The sequence below is a fragment of the Rosa rugosa genome, chromosome 2 (assembly GCF_958449725.1).
Source record: "Rosa rugosa chromosome 2, drRosRugo1.1, whole genome shotgun sequence".
NCBI lineage: Eukaryota > Viridiplantae > Streptophyta > Magnoliopsida > Rosales > Rosaceae > Rosa > Rosa rugosa.
The window spans coordinates 4,138,118-4,154,627 of record NC_084821.1 but is presented as its reverse complement, the minus strand read 5'-3'; positions in this window follow the sequence as shown (position 1 = coordinate 4,154,627).

Genomic DNA, 16,510 nt, shown 5'->3' with positions numbered 1-16,510 from the left:
TATTTTCAATTATGATTCGGAAATGGATTTTGAGCCTTCGATAAGTATCTCCGATATATGGCTTTTATTTGAAATCATGATTTTCGACCGATTATTTTTCGAGGTGATTTCCGGAAATTTATAATACATTTCTATTCGTCGATATTGAGATTTATGGAATTATATTTATCGATTATTTCTCGCCTAATGGTTTATGATTTCGAGAATGTTTTGGCGTGCGGGGTGATAGAAGCATTTTAATGTGGTATTTTAATAGTTAATTCCTCACATTTTGCTTAGTTAATTCCTTAACGAATCGATTTTTAACTCAATTTCTATTTTCTTAGGTACATTGGAGTAAATGATGGTGAAATGAGCATTAGGTCCACACTTACCTACAAATGGTGGAGAAAAATGAAAATGTACTAAAATGTCAATTTTACACATTTTCCTACTCCGGCTAGGAGAAACCAAGCCAAGCAAGGAAGAAGGAGCGGCTGCCTGACCAAATGAACTTCAAATGAGCTGAAACTTTCCAGATCCATTCTAGATACCCAAAGGAACATTTCATATGAAGAGTGCAAGATCCAGATAGAAGTGGAAGGCCTTCAAAAGATCGGTCCAAAGTTCTGACTAAAAGACGAAAACTGAAAGTCGGACCTGAACGTATTCTGGAAGCATTTCCGGCCAAAATACATTTCTAAAAGATCTGAAATTTTACCAGGGTAATCTACATTCATGGGGGAATATTTGTTATGAAGAAGTCTTGGGCAGAATCTAAACTTTCGGTGGAGATAAAATTGAAGTAAATGAGTAGGAAATCCACCATCATCATCACCCAAAAACATTCCATGTTTTAGGGTGTAATCATCATGTTTTCTCCATCATTACTCACACTAATCCACCATCATCATCACCCAAAAACATTCCATGTTTTAGGGTGCAATCATCATGTTTTCTCCATCATTACTCACACTAATTTACTCCATCTTTTCCAATTTCACTCTTCTTTCTCTTCCCTATATAAACACCTTCTCCTCTCACTCTCAAAAACATTTTTTTTTTTTTTTTTTTTTTTTTTTTTTTTTTTTTTTTTTTTTTTTTTTTTTTTTTTTTTTTTTTTTTTTTTTTTTTGAAAACTAATGAGGATTAGGCGATATTAGCTTCTCTGTAACGGTCAGAAAGAGGCACCAAGGCACCCACACAACCCCGAAGGGGACCATTACAACCGGAAGCCCACCGCCCGTCCCTCAAAAGTGAATTTATTAAGAAGGAAACAAGATACAGAGAGAAGGGTGGGGGACTAGGCCTGACCACTCCTATACATATAACAAACATAAAAAGAGAACAACCACAATTAAGCAAACCGGTAAGTAGTACGTCCAGAAAAATCCTGACCAAAAGAACTAATCAAGAAATGAGGGATTGAATCCCACCATACTGACCCACTATTCAAGGCACCGTAGTTAGCCAACTTATCTGCAACTTGATTTCCCTCCCTGAAGACATGAGAGACGTGTACCTGAAACTGGCTGATCGAATTAAGGCTATTCATCCATTGCACCCGCAGCCTCCACGGGGTTAAGCATGGCTTTTTAAAGTATTGTAAAGCCAACATAGAGTCTGTTTCAATCCACAAAGGGAACCAGCCTCTCTCTTTTGCCACCTTAATTACCTCAATCACAGCCAATAACTCTGCATCTATGGCACAAGAGACCTGAGCATTGCAAGAAAAAGCACCCAAGAAGGCCGCATCGCAGTTCCGGAAAATCGCTCCATAGCCAGCATGGTTAAGATCCCGGTAAGAACCATCAGAGTTAGCTTTAAACCAGCTTCTAGGGGGGGATTGCCAAATCACTGGAATGAAGCGGGGGGCCGAGGGAAGAAGAGGTGAAATGCCCAAGTAGCCAAAGATGGGAATCTGACTTGAGGGAGAAGAGGCGGAGACAAAAGCTAAACCTGCAGATTCTTTTATGGACAGTAGGAAGAACTGTTTGAATCTAGAGGGGCAACACTCTCCACCTTCAAACTTTCTTTTATTACGTTCACTCCACAGGCACCAAAGTAAGTTGCAGACAGATATAAACCATAGCAATTTTGAAGATTGATTAAGCATAGAGAGGGTAGCATCAAGAAACAAGTCAGGCAGGGATGTACCTGGAGGGATAAGAAGCCTGAACATTTGATGGAGCCAAGCCCAAGAGGACGCGGCAACCACACACTCAAGAAATAGATGATCAATAGTTTCACTGTGTCTTCGGCAAAGATAACATCTTGAACAGAGCCTAGTACCACGACGCTGAAGCCGTTCATCGGTAGAAACTCGATTGAGAAGGGTTTTCCATGCCACCATGCTCTTTCGAGGTTGGATGGCCTGATGCCAGATCCGCGCACACCAAGGAGGTGCTGGAATGGGAGGAGACAACACCTGGTATGCCTCCTTGGACGACAAAGTGCCAGATGATGTTTCAGTCCAGATCCATCTCATCTTCTTTGTCTCTCCATTTCCTTTCCATTTTTCTCTCCATTCTCTAGTTTTAAGTTTCTGCATTTTCAAGCAAAGAGAAGAAGAGAAGAAGAAGCCATGAAGCCTCCTAACCGTCATCATCCACCTTGTGCCGTGATAGTGAAGTCTTGCTTTCAAGATTCAAGATCAACGTCTCAAGCTCTTCATCATCCACTCCCTTCATGGTGTAATTCTATCTTTTTCCTTGTAATTTCTTTTGGTTTTCTTTGTTTAGATTTGTAGAACTATGAATTCTAGTTAACAAATAATGTTAAGGGCAAAGTTTAAAGCCCGTTTATATGTTTTGAGATAAAGTTGTGATTTCTTTGTGTTGATTTCTATGTTGCTTATGTGAGATTGTTCAATTGAATTTGCTTGATAGAAAACTTTTATATGTTTATCTTATTTGGGTCGACACTTATAGGATTTGCATGTAATTGGTGCTAGATTTAGGTAAACGATTCACCTAATAGTTTTGTGAACCTAAATCACAAGTAGTAAAGGCTTTGGACAAAGGTCGAATTCAATTGAAGAGGATTGCAAATAGGTGAACTTATTCATAACTAGGTTGTGCACTTAAGTTGATAACCTTTCTCTATGCTTCTTGCATTGAACATGTTTTGATTAGCTAGCTTTCTAGACTATGATTGCATGTTTAATAGGATTGATCTAGGTGCTTTCACTTAGGTTAATTAGTAAAGGAAAGTAAAATATGGGAAATCATTTGCTTCAAATGTTTCACATGATCGACTTCTTTCTCATGACATAGATGATCAATTATAGGATTTGAATTGAGTTTAATCATATGAAATTAGTTTTGATCTTTGTTTCTTATGTTTCATTCTTGTACATGTGTTTTTATATTTTCTTTATTTTATTTATTTTAATTTTCAATTCTATAATTCTTAATCCCCCCCCTTTTATTTCGTTACTTGTATATATTTATATTCTTTATTTTATTTTTGTAAATAATACTTTATTATTTTAATTCTTTATTTGTTTATACAATTGTATATATTTATTCTTTATTTTATTTTTGTAAATAATACTTTTCTTTATTTGTTTCACAATTACAAGTGTACCCTCAATCCCCGGCTAGAACGATCCCTACTTATTCTATACTAACGATGACATTTTACAGGGTTAAATTGCGTGCTGCTTCAAGCGCGTCACGGGGCCACGTCGTTGGATTATGTACTTTCTCGTGAGATATTGGGGAAGCCTTGCTGATTTTCGAGTTTTCGTGAACCACCATACCTGGGTCGTCATATTTATTGCTAGCTAGCCTATTAGTACTCCTCCCTGCTTACTATGTGTTTGTGGGTGAGTAGAGCAGAGCATGGGATGCTCTAGAGTGTGGGACACTCCGACCCGAGCCTGGGAGGCTCCCTTATTTGTATGGTAAGAACTTCTTCCCCATATTTGATTGATACGTTCAGCTAGCGGGGCTAGCTCGATTTCTTTGACCAGCGGGGCTGGAACGTTTTCACGAATTTTCGTGTTGCGAGAAATATGTTTTATACACGTTGCATGCATCGAGATTTTATAAATTTAAATAAATGTGGGAAAGTATTAAAACTTTACTTTCATTTGAATTATCTTATTTATTTATTTTTGTCCACTCACTCTAATGTGTTTTTAAATTACTTTCCCCTGGGCCCTTCGGTTTCAAATGCCCAGTTTGCAGGCGAATTAGTGGAGGTCGGGCGTACATGGCATATGAGGCATAATTGTCACTACTTCCGCATTCTAGGATTCCTTGATCCTTTACTCTTCCTTTTTTATCCATGTGTATTAGTATTGCTCTGATAACCTTTGAGATTAGTATTGTTGAGTTTTGTGTTTTGTGAAAGTGGAGTTGATGGTAATTGGGAGCAGGGTGGCTCCAGGAATATAAGGTTGGTTTGCTTGAAGTGTTTTGTGTGTTTTACAGGTTTTTGGGTTGTCCATTTTAGGGGTGACTCTGCCGAATTTTTGGTAGAGCTATTCCTATGGCCACCTCAGATTTCAGGGTGAAATTCAGAGCGGGTCCTGTCAATTTTTCTTTCTAAACAGTTCTTCAGTTCGAACCAAACTCACACTTTAGTAACCAGAGTTTTTAGAATTCTATTTGACAAGAAATTCATATGATCCCAAAATGCAAGGCTCTACACCTCTATGCCATCCATTAACACACAAGGTGTACACGTACTTAGAAATTTTGTCCAGTACCACAATCAAATGACAAACCAAGTGCACTAGAAGCGATACAAAATTAATTAACAATATATACACCAGGTCCCAACTCATAGTTTTCATATATACCACAAACAAACTTATAATTATCCCGCTGGTTTAATGCCTTAACCATTAACTATGCAAAATCACAGGAACTTGTGATAATGACTGACAAATTCATTCCTTAGCTTCCAGATAATATCGAACCATGATTACAGGAGCTAAAGCTTTGCAACTTAATTCAAACATCACAAATTTCATATTTACAGTATCATGACCTCATACCCTTGAAAGAAATTCCAGCTTACCTTACCTAAAATTTTGACCAATTTTGTCTCTTTATTTAGCTGGGTTCTTGGTCCAAGGATGTGCACGTTGTCATTGTTCTTCACAGCTTCAATTCTTGTCCAAATGACAGAGCTTCCACCACAACCTTAATCTGACCACTTGCTTCTCCTCAGTCTCCAATCTAGGTAAGCAAAAGTCATCAGTACCTCAATCCAATTCCAATTCAAACCAAGCAGAAATCTACAAGTCTCCAACAATTATGGTTGGACGTCTTTTCTAAGCCTAAGGAATTTACCTTCAATGATACATGCTAATAATTATAAAATCCCAGACTTCATTGTAGTTCAATTTCGCCAAGTCCATGCTCTTAGTCTGGAAACAACGAACTATATTCTGAAGCACGTCAACCATTCCATTTACAGAGATAGCTCACTTCATCTCACCAACTCAACCAATTCTGCAGTTCAAGCATAACCAGGCATTATTATACTCTCTAAGATATGAACCAAGGTGGAAAGTAAACTAAAAATGACCCAAATCGCCGCTGCTTACAGTGAACACAGCGGTGGCCGTACATCCCCAAAACACCAACTTTTCCAAATCTTAACCGAAATTGACATGCAGTTACATTTTCTTGTAGAGCTCGACGAGGAGATAAATTTTCGTACCTCAGTTGCTATCTTCGGTGACCGGAGTCGCCGGAGAATGCATCGAAACCGCCGTAGCTTTCGGGATTCGTTTTGCTATCGTAACGATTTGGTTGAGCAAGCCAAGTCCACTTTCAGCTTCTCGCCATCCGTGCGACACCGTAAATCGACCGGAAGGTGGAGATACGGCCGGATCGCCTTTTCGGGTGATCGGGTTGAAGAAATGGGTTGACTGTATCGAGGTTTCTGGGTTTAATCAATCTGGCTTGGGCATTTATATATTCCTCAATCAAATTAAAATCAATGGGCCAGATCAAATGCTGGATAGCGTACGGTCCAGATTGCGCAACGTGATTTTTCTCTTCCTTTTCTTTATTTCTTGAACTTCCAAAATTCATAAGAAATAGCTGATGTGTCGAAAAAAATTTTAACGAAAATTTCTACAAACTCATCTCGATATGCACTTTAATACCGAGCCTCAAACTGGACATTTCCTCTCAAGAAAATTTCTGAAAAATATGTCCCAAGTATCCTTAACCATTACCAAGATAATTAATCACAAACAATTCTAATTCAACTTCTTCAAGTTTTACGGGGTCTCACAATATCAGATGGAGTGCCATATGTTCTTAATTAGAGTGGATTAGATCGGATTGGATGAAACATATTTAATTTGATACCCGGTTGTTTAAAATACTTAAACCGCTCATTTTGGCATAGAGACGGTTAACCTATCTATGTGCAACCCTACTCAAATGATATATGATTTTATTCAATCCAAGGCCCAAAGACCTAAAACCCTAGTATATAATCGTTACAATTCCTTTGATCATCTCCATCATATCTCTCATTCTCTAATCTTTAATACTACTATATTAAGCTAGTATTGAAGCCATCAAATAAGTAAATCAAATAAGTAAATCACTTTGAATCTATTTTAGATTTTGATTTATGAATATAGGTTCTGGATTTTGATTGTTAAATTTTAAACTCAGATATTGTCTACTTAACAAAATTTTTATTATTGAGATTGAATTTTACTATGAAACTTCATAAACACCTTGTTAATATTATACCTAACCGACTAAACCAAACCTCTTTAATTGGATTGGATTGCACCGGATGAAGTAGTCTTTTTTTTTTTGACCGGTTATCCAAAATACCTAAACCGATTGCTTTGGCATAGAGACGGTTACACAGTATTCTTAAGAATTTATACAACAAGCAATCGACCAGTTTTACAATATTCTTAAGAATTCATGCAATAAGTACTCGACCAGTTTTACAATATCTTAAGAATTCATACCACTACTCCATAACACCAATTCTCAGAACTCTATGAAGATCGATTTTCCTCATAGTCTAGTTGGCCTAATTAAGATCCTATGCAAAGTTAATGAAATCGCAAAAAATACAAAAATGTTAAAAAAGAACGACAAAAAATTGAAAATTAATGGAACCATTTCATAATTTTCTTCTAAACTTTGGAGACAAATGAAGCACGGAATCAATCACAATTCAGTATAGGAACAAAAATACCGGAATAATAACTCGGATGAATGCTTGACTGCTAAACCAATGCATGCTGCTTAGTTATATAAAATTTATTTGTTTATATTTGTCACATAATATTGAACTTCACCATGATCATTAGTGACGATGATTTACCAAACATCTTAAACTTGTAATTTGCCACTAGAACTTTTAAATATAGGTGGCAAAATCTTAACTAATTATCGTCTTAAACTGGTAAATAATGATGGCAAAACAATATTAACATATGTTCCTTGTGAAAAAAAAAAACGGTAAGTAAAAAACGAATGTGATTATAAAAAGAAGAAGAAAATGTAGACCATATGAAGGTTACAGCCAAGGTCAACAAGTTCATGAGGTTAGCATCAGGTTAACAAAACTTGTAACAGTCCATGCCACGTGTCATAATAAAATTGGTCAGCAAGAAATGGTGGTTAGAAGGTTGTTAAGAAAAACAGAAAGCTGTTAAGTTCATGCTTAGAGACTAAGCTAATCTCTCATTTATAATGTAATATGCTTGGCTCATTGTAACAGACTTGAAAATCAATACAGAAAGTCATTGTCTCCATTCTCTTATTCTTTCTCCTCTGCCAATTCTCAAACCCTCGTTTTTTACTTTCAGCAGAAAATGTTACTTTTTATAAAAGAAAGTTGTGATCGTCACGAAAATTAGAATAGTAGCGTTTTAATTTCTTTCTATAATAGACATGGCCACCGAAGAATATAATTTTGAAGTCGACCGCACTGGTGCCTATAGTGTGGAGAACATATGTGTTCGATCTGGATCTATAAGCAACTTTTTTTCAAGTTACGTTCATCGCCACCATAATCATCATTAGTTTGGTGATTCCAATACTTAGCTCAATTTGATAGATTGAATAATATGAGCATTGTCAAAACGATTTTTCTTCTGCTCAAAACATAAGTAGAGGGACTTACTCTTTAAGCTTTCTTCTTTCATGGTTCATTTCCCATCTTTCACCTCAGCTGTAAGTGGCACTAAAATAGTAGAATTTCATCTAATAATTCTAAAAACATGCTAATTTTCTTTGTATCCTTTTCCCAATATTTTATTTTTATAAATGCCCATACTTATTGTAGACGAAGATCCAAATTCATTATTGCCAGTATATAAATCTTTAGTCGTAAATACCATTAAACGTGGGATATCTTGCTACATTAGGGATGACTTCAAATGGTAGAATATAATCTCACCCCTTAATTTGGGATATCTGTTTCGGATGAAGAATTAAGATAAAAAAAATCCATGGGTTAATATAGATTTCTCCAAACCTTTTAATCTCCTAATCTTATCCTACCAAATTTGGATCCACCATATTTTGGAGATATACTTATCTGAAATGATTGGTTGAGATTGGTGGTTAGAGCTGTAAACAATAACATAAGCATTAGAGATAAATTGTTCAAATCAGCTGGACTGCAAATAAAACAGTTCAAACTGGAAGAAGCATACAGAAAGGCATGAAAATGAAAATATACTTGGCCTTTTATTGATTTGGTTTCCAATATCGTATAATTAGATTTGAACAGATATCGGATGAATTTTTTTTTTTATGCCCGTTGTCTAAAATACTTAAACCACTCACTTTGTCATAGAGACGGTTAGCCCTATCTACGTGCAGCCCTACTCCAACGATATACTACCATATTGAATCCAAGGCCTAAAGACGTAAACCCTAGTATATAATCGCTACAATTCCCTTGATCCTCTCACATCACATCTCTCAATCTCTTAATCTCTCATTCTGTAGCCTTAAATACTACCATATTGAGCTAATATTAATAGCAAAGCCATCAAATAAGTGAATCATTTTGAATCTATTTTAGATTTTGATTTATGAATATAAGTTTTGGATTTTGAACTCATATATTGTTTATTACTTTATTTAACAAAATTTTTATTATTGAGATTAAAATTTTACTATGAAATTTTCTTAAACATCTTGTTAATATTATACATAAACCGACATAACCAAACCATCTTAAGAATTCATACCATAACTCACAACACCAATATTGGGGGGAATGACTAATGAAAGTTCATATATATATATCTATATATATCAGCTCAAAATGGTAAAAGAAATTGTATTACCTGCTACTGGATGCTTTCGAGGTTAATTGTCCCCACTCATCATAGCACCAACAAAATTTGAACATCTCTTTAGTGTTGGATGGTAACATGTCATGCAAAAAGTCAATTGTTTTTTAACATCTTTCTTTAGGAGTCTAAAATCGGCTGTACGTTTTGTTTTTCAGGAAAAATGAAGAAAGTAGTTTCAGTGTTTTTGAACGTTTTTCTTTGGGAAAATGTCATGCAAGAAGTCAATCATATAAAGTAAATTTCATCCGGTCACCATCTACGTTAATCTATGAGCACGCTGGGAATGCATCTAGGGTTTATGTGCATAAAAACAATTTTTTTTATGTATAATCATGTATCACTAAATATCAAGCTCTTAAAAAGTTGACAATATACATATAAAAGAGAGGGACACTTACATGTTGCTCAATAAGCCCGAATAAATCTTGAAATCCTAGAACTCATTTGATCGTTTTCATGAAGGTAAATTGCCAGATCTCTTACTGACAATAAGTAACTAGGGTATTTCTTAAGGAAATCTGGCAAATAAGCTTTGTCATCAATTATGGCAATCTGTTTCGGGTCCGTGCATCTACCTTGAATGTCATTCCTCATCCTCCACACCACTCCTTGAAGGAGATATTTCAAGCAAGTTTTCTTCTGCTCCAATGTCCCCTCTTGCTTGATATCCTCCAGAAAAATGTTTTCTCCAGCCATTGTTCCAAATGAGTGATGCTTCACTAAACTTAGTTGTGATTCAAATATACATCCTATACTTTTTTATGGAATTGCAGAGAATTCAGTGGATAGACCATGAAAGTTCATATATATCTATATATATCAGCTCAAAATGGTAAAAGTTTTTATATTAACCGCCACTGGATGCTTGCAAGGTTAATTGTCCCCATAACATGCCCATCATAGCACCAATGAAATTTGAACATCTCTATGGTGTTGGATGGAAACAAGTCATCTAAGGAGTCAATTATTTTTGAACGTCTTTCTTAGGAGTCTAAAATTGTCTATTTTTTTTTTAGGGAAAAAAAAAACAATGTAATCACAACCTATTTCTATCGAATACTTAGAAACTTTTAAATTTTTTCTTACCTCATTATCTGCATATTCATAAAGGTGCTTGATCAAATTACCGTAGTATCTTAACTCGTCTATGGGATCATGGTCTTTATAAGCTTTTTCCTTGAATGAGCTACGATAGTTGTACACTCCATGAAATCCTTTGCTAGCACCTGCAATTGAACGTGCAATGTACACCATCCTATTGACACACACTTTCCCATAAGCGTCCTGCCAGTAGTAGGAAGATTCTGTGCAGTTGTAAATGCCAATGCGATTGAAGCTTGATGGCAATTGGGGTGAGGTAGTGGGAAGTGCCAGTATGAGTATTGGACATTTGGTTTGGCAGGAATTAAGTCCATTTGATAAAGTGCTGCTGGAATGAATGCTACCTCGTCCGCTGTTGTTTGTAGATGAGGATGCCCAAACAACAGTACGAGATGCCTTCTATTTTTTCAAATGTCAACAAACACGAGAAAAAAAATATATGCTCAATTATTCATACATTAATTGATCAAATAATTCCTATCATCCAATGTATATGCTCAACTATGGCTTTTATACTTCGTTTTTCTTATAAATTTTACTACCATCTTTTTAAACTCAACGATCCTTCTAAATTCAACCATATTTCTGACATCCATTACACTACATCTTTAAAATGGTTGAGTTTAAAAGGATAGTTGGGATTAGAAGTATAAAAAATCTTTGAGAGAAACGAAGTAGAAATGATGGTAACCAACATTTCTTACTTTTTTTATGTTTGCTCGAAGTATGAAATCTTCAAGAGCAAACACAATAGAGCACAAAATATGCAAATATCTTTCAGGGACTACTGGTTTTAGAGAGAGAGAGAGGTTGCCGGAGGCCGAAACTTATATTGACACTCGATATAAAAAGTTTATTGACCCTCAATTAAAAAATTGGTGATTTCCAATTCCATATTGGTTGAAGAACATTTGTTTTCCATGCATTCAACCTACTATTTTTCTTCTTCAGGCGAGTACTATGGTTCATATTGACTCAAAAGAAGACAAATGGTTGCCTCTTGATGTGCATATGAAGTATCCCAAATTCTTACATACAATTGTGGGCACCAAAATCTTACTCCGAAGCATAAATTAGTCCGGAGTATTCAGGTTTAACGTGACGCACCAAAAATAATGACAGACAGAGTTGCACCCTAGTTTGTCAAGCCTTATTCCCTTTTGTTTAGATTTCAAGCCTTTATCCATGGTGGTGATTTCCTAGCGTTCTTCTATGGTTTGCTAACTAAGAAATTAAAGTCTTCCTTCTATTGAATGAATGTGATTCTTTAAATCTTATATAACCTTTGCAGCTGCTCGAGTTGCCTCCTAAGTTTTGTAATCCAAAAGGATATGAACATAGATTTGTCTACATGTTAAAAGTTCAACATAGATTTGTCTACATATCGAGATGGATATGGACATAGATTTATTCATGTGTCAAAAGTTCGGCTTTTTTTTATGTCTTTTTTTTTTGGTTGAAAGATGAGTGAAAGAGAGGAATAACCTCCCTAACAGTCTATTAAATTAATCAAAGAAAAAGTAGATAACAAGAGAGGGGGACCAAACCGAAACCTCTCAAAGTAAATTAACAATGAAACAAAACTAGCAAAACCGAAATTGAGGAAGACCCATAATGTCACTATTACAATAGGACAAAATAAAAAAAAAGGAGGCACATCCCACCACACCAGTTGAGTTAACGATGTACCATGATTAGCCAATGCATCTGCCATTTTATTTCCTTAACGAAAAATATGAGATGATCGAAATGTCATATTTGAGATGCAACTTAAACAATTAAGCCAACGAACACGAAGTTGCCAAGGTACAAGCAAAGGAGAACGTACGTAGTCTAGCACAAGTGACGAGTCAACCTCCAACCAAATGTGTTTCTAATCACAAACCTAAGTACGCTCAATAGCCGTTATAACTGCCAAAACCTCTGCTGCTATAGAACTAGGAATGTCAATGTTGGAAGAAAAAGCATCCAGAACATGACCTTTAAAGTCATGAAATACTGCCCCAAAACCTCCAACACCTTCTGCATGCTTCCAAGCACCATCTAAGATAAACTTCACCCACCCAATGATCGGAGGATGCCAAACAACCTCAATCACTCTAGGGGCTCTCCGCAAACGACACACTGCTCCAAAACTCTTCAATATTTGTAGTTCTTGAACTGAATTACTCATTGGACCCTTTGCAAGCTGACTAGCTGCTCTAACATGACCTGAAATGAGTTGACAAATTGAAGCAGTAGAAAACGACTTGTGGTCAAATCTGGTCTTGTTCCAAGCATGCCATACAAACCATAAGATTGATGTGAAAGTGATCAACCAAAGCTCTTTAAGCTGCGAACTACGTCCCCATACTCAAACTCTTGTGAAATATATCCATTGAGGAACAACACCCAATTCAAAACGAGATGTGAAATAAGACCATATAGCAGCTGTAAAAGGACAAAGCAAGAATATATGTTGTAGGGATTTAGTACTTGAACCACAAAGCTCACATCTTGAAACCGAAGCCACTCCCCATCTTTGAAGAAGATCATCACATATTATTCTCCCTTTTAACACTTTCCAAGCATGTACAGACATTCTAGGCAATATAAATTAGACCATAAAGTCTTGCACCAAGGCTAGGAGGGAGATGGATGCCTTAAAAATTAATAAACATGCTTTGCCGTTAACTCACCTATTGATGAAGGCATCCAAATGAGCTTGTTCTCCATTGATGCGTTAGTTGCAAAGGAAACTTGCCTAATTTTATTATACAATGTTGGAAAGTGAAGTTGAAGAAGATCTGGAAACACCCAAGAACTACTAACAATAAAATTAGAAACCAAGTCCTTATTACCTCGCAGATCAACATGAGCACCAAAGTAATCAATAATAGGCCTACCCATAAAATTATCATGCCAAAAAGAAATCTTGCCTCCTAAACCAATCAAGCATTGAGAATTTTCTTTGACAACACCCCAAAAAGGACGAACTCCCGGCCATATAGAGGAAGAGGCATAAGAGCGAAGTTGAGAAAATCTATTCAGAATAAACAAACAACCTTCTAATGGAAAAGAATAGATCTCCCAACAACGCTTCAGCAAAAGAGAACGATTAAGAATAACAAGCTGCTTCAACCCCAAGACACCCCTCATTCACAGGAGCACAACAAGATTTCCATGCCACTAGAGGAATCCCACGTCTATCAATGGGCTAATTTCATTTTACCTCCTTGACTTTTACACCTTAAATCAGTTGTGCCTCTGCACTTCTAATTTCATCACATGTACAATTGTGCTCTCAAATTTAATCAATGTAGTCCAATTATTAATTTTTTCATCAAATATTTTGTAAATTGAAAAAATGTCTCTATTAGGATCCCTTGTAGGATGTCGATTCACTAGTGTGGAGTGTAAATTATAGCGTAAATGACAAGAGTTTCAAATATATTACCCAATAGTTGGCAAGAAAGCTAAGGATTGGACCGGTCAACATCCCACAACTCAAAGTTTCCTTAAACAAAGTCATAGTAGCTCCCCTTTAATCCGAGGGTGGTCTTGTTCACCAACCCGTCTCGTACAAATTTCCCATAGAAACATTCACCGCTTCCTGCAACATTTCATACAATCCACGCACCTCCTCAAAAAAAAAAAAAAAAAAAAAAGCAATCCACGCACGCATTCACACTTCAAAATACATTTGAAAAGTAGTACATAAAACTGCTCATCATACAACTAAGAAAGCAATTTTATTTGTTCTTATCAGATATTGTGCTGTTAATCGTTTAGAAATGCTTTTGGTAGTTCTAAAAGCAATGACGAATCAATCAGTAGCAGCACGTACGGCAGAAGAATTTATTAAGGAGTAAACGTATCGTGCTTAGTTTATCCATGATTACGTACCTTTTCACAATGAGAGCATAGTTCGGGGAAGGAAGCACCTTCGTGAAGTGCCTTTACGTTGTTCCTGGCAGCTTCAGTGAAATGATCACTGCATATATATATATATATATATATATATATATATATATATATATATATAACAGAAATGTCCATGCATGTCTCAGTCAAGAACAAGTTAATGCACAGTGAAGGTTCAAGAAGTTAAATGAATTATCTAGGGCTCACGTGGAAAGTGGATCCATCTTCTGGAATAGACAAGAGTGCCTTAATTCCACCACAAGCGCTGTGCCCGATCACCACAATGTATGAAACCTATATTTACCATACACCATCTCTAGCTTAATTGTATAAGAACCAAAAATTTGAGCAAAAGTAAAAGAAGACCTTTAGTTTAGAGAACCTTCAGATGCAAGACAGCATTACACAATGGCCGACCCAACTCCGGCGTACCTGACTTGTTTTGTTTAGTTTAGTAACTTTTTTTTTTTTTTTCGGTCTGATGGTGGAAAGAAGTTAGGTGATGAGATTTAGATAATTAAGAAACCTATTACATTCATGATTTCGAAAGCGACCCCTACCACTCAATCTTCGGAAGCTTCACGAGGCACTAGGAGTGGAACGGGTGGGTACAAGGAAGATCACATTTTGCATGCAGGTAATTTTTTCACACGTGTTTAATTATATAAGAACCAAAAACTTGAAGCAGAAGAAGGGTTGGAATGAGGTGAGAATGTGAAATGAATTGCCTAGACTTGCATGTGTGTTTCTGTCGCTTGGATTCAGTGTCGTTTGGATTCAGTGTCGTTTGAATGGATAGGCATGCTCACAGAGATTTATCTACGTTTCTTAACACCAAAGTAGAATCGGAGGCTATTAGTGGGAGTGTTTCAGATTAGCTGAATAATTGGGTTTTCAACATGAGAAAAATTCAACATTAAACACCACCGCTGAAGAATAAGGAACCTACCAACTTATACAGTTATACTACATATTTCCCGGTACAGATTTAACACTAAATATATATTATAGGTACACTATGGAACACCTATAATCGATCAAATTCCATGTATCAAAGGCCTGGAATTATTAACTGTTACATTGCACTCAACATGCATTTTCAAGTTAATGGAGAATCTCAAAGTTGTACATAGTGCCCGCGCGGTGTGTTGGAAAGAATTCTCGCGCTTCATGATACTGATCAAAGACGACGTCGAACACATTGGAATAGGGACCCAAAACAGCTCTAGGCAAAACTGGAGAGTCAGTGTCCGACCACATATTTTGACCCAAAACATGTGTGATAAAAATCTCTAGATTTGCCAGGGTTGTCTATCAGTCCACCATTCTCCGCCTGTACTCACCAGATCAATTTAGAATATTAACATCAAGGAAGTAACATATCCATAAGAATTATAAATGAAACTTCACATTATGATTAACAATAGAAAATATTAGTACTGTTTTCAACTATTGAAGTGAATCATTGAGTTTAATCTTCAATCTGCCAAGCCTCTACATTTGCAGATCACAGTGCATAACAAGTGATAATCCAATAATTTGAAATTCCAGTATCAGTTCTTTAATCAATAGTTTCTAGAATTTGGTTTTAGTATGAATTTATGTTGTAGATATGTGCCATACAGATACAAATATAGCCACACACACACACACACACACACACACACATATATATATATATTTATATATATGTTGTATGTATATCTGTTCTTCAGCAGAAGACTAGATATGAAGGACCAAGTAACTAAGGTATACAGGGTTGAGACGCTTCTTATTACGACTTAACATACTATATAATATGATAGTATATATTTCAGAAATAAGTACTCATTTAGACCTTATTCAAGAGTAATTTAGTTTTTAGGGTTCAAGTTGTTCCACCGAAGTTTTACTATGTATTATGCTTAACACAGTCCTAATCCAAGCCATCTAATCATGGCTAATGCCCGAAACAACAATTTTCAAAAAGCTGGATTCTCTCCCATTACAAAGTTAATAGTGCAGCAGAAAACCATAGAACTCATGAACAAATTAATCAGGCAAAATGAAACTTCCATTTGCAAAACCATTTGTTGATCAGTGGAAGTTCATATTCACAAACAAACCTATGTGCACAAAACCGCTTCAATGCAGTGGCATGGAAAAGTGGCTTCATTTCTACGCTTCTGTTGATAAAATTCATATCCAATTACAATTCACTAGAAAGGGGAC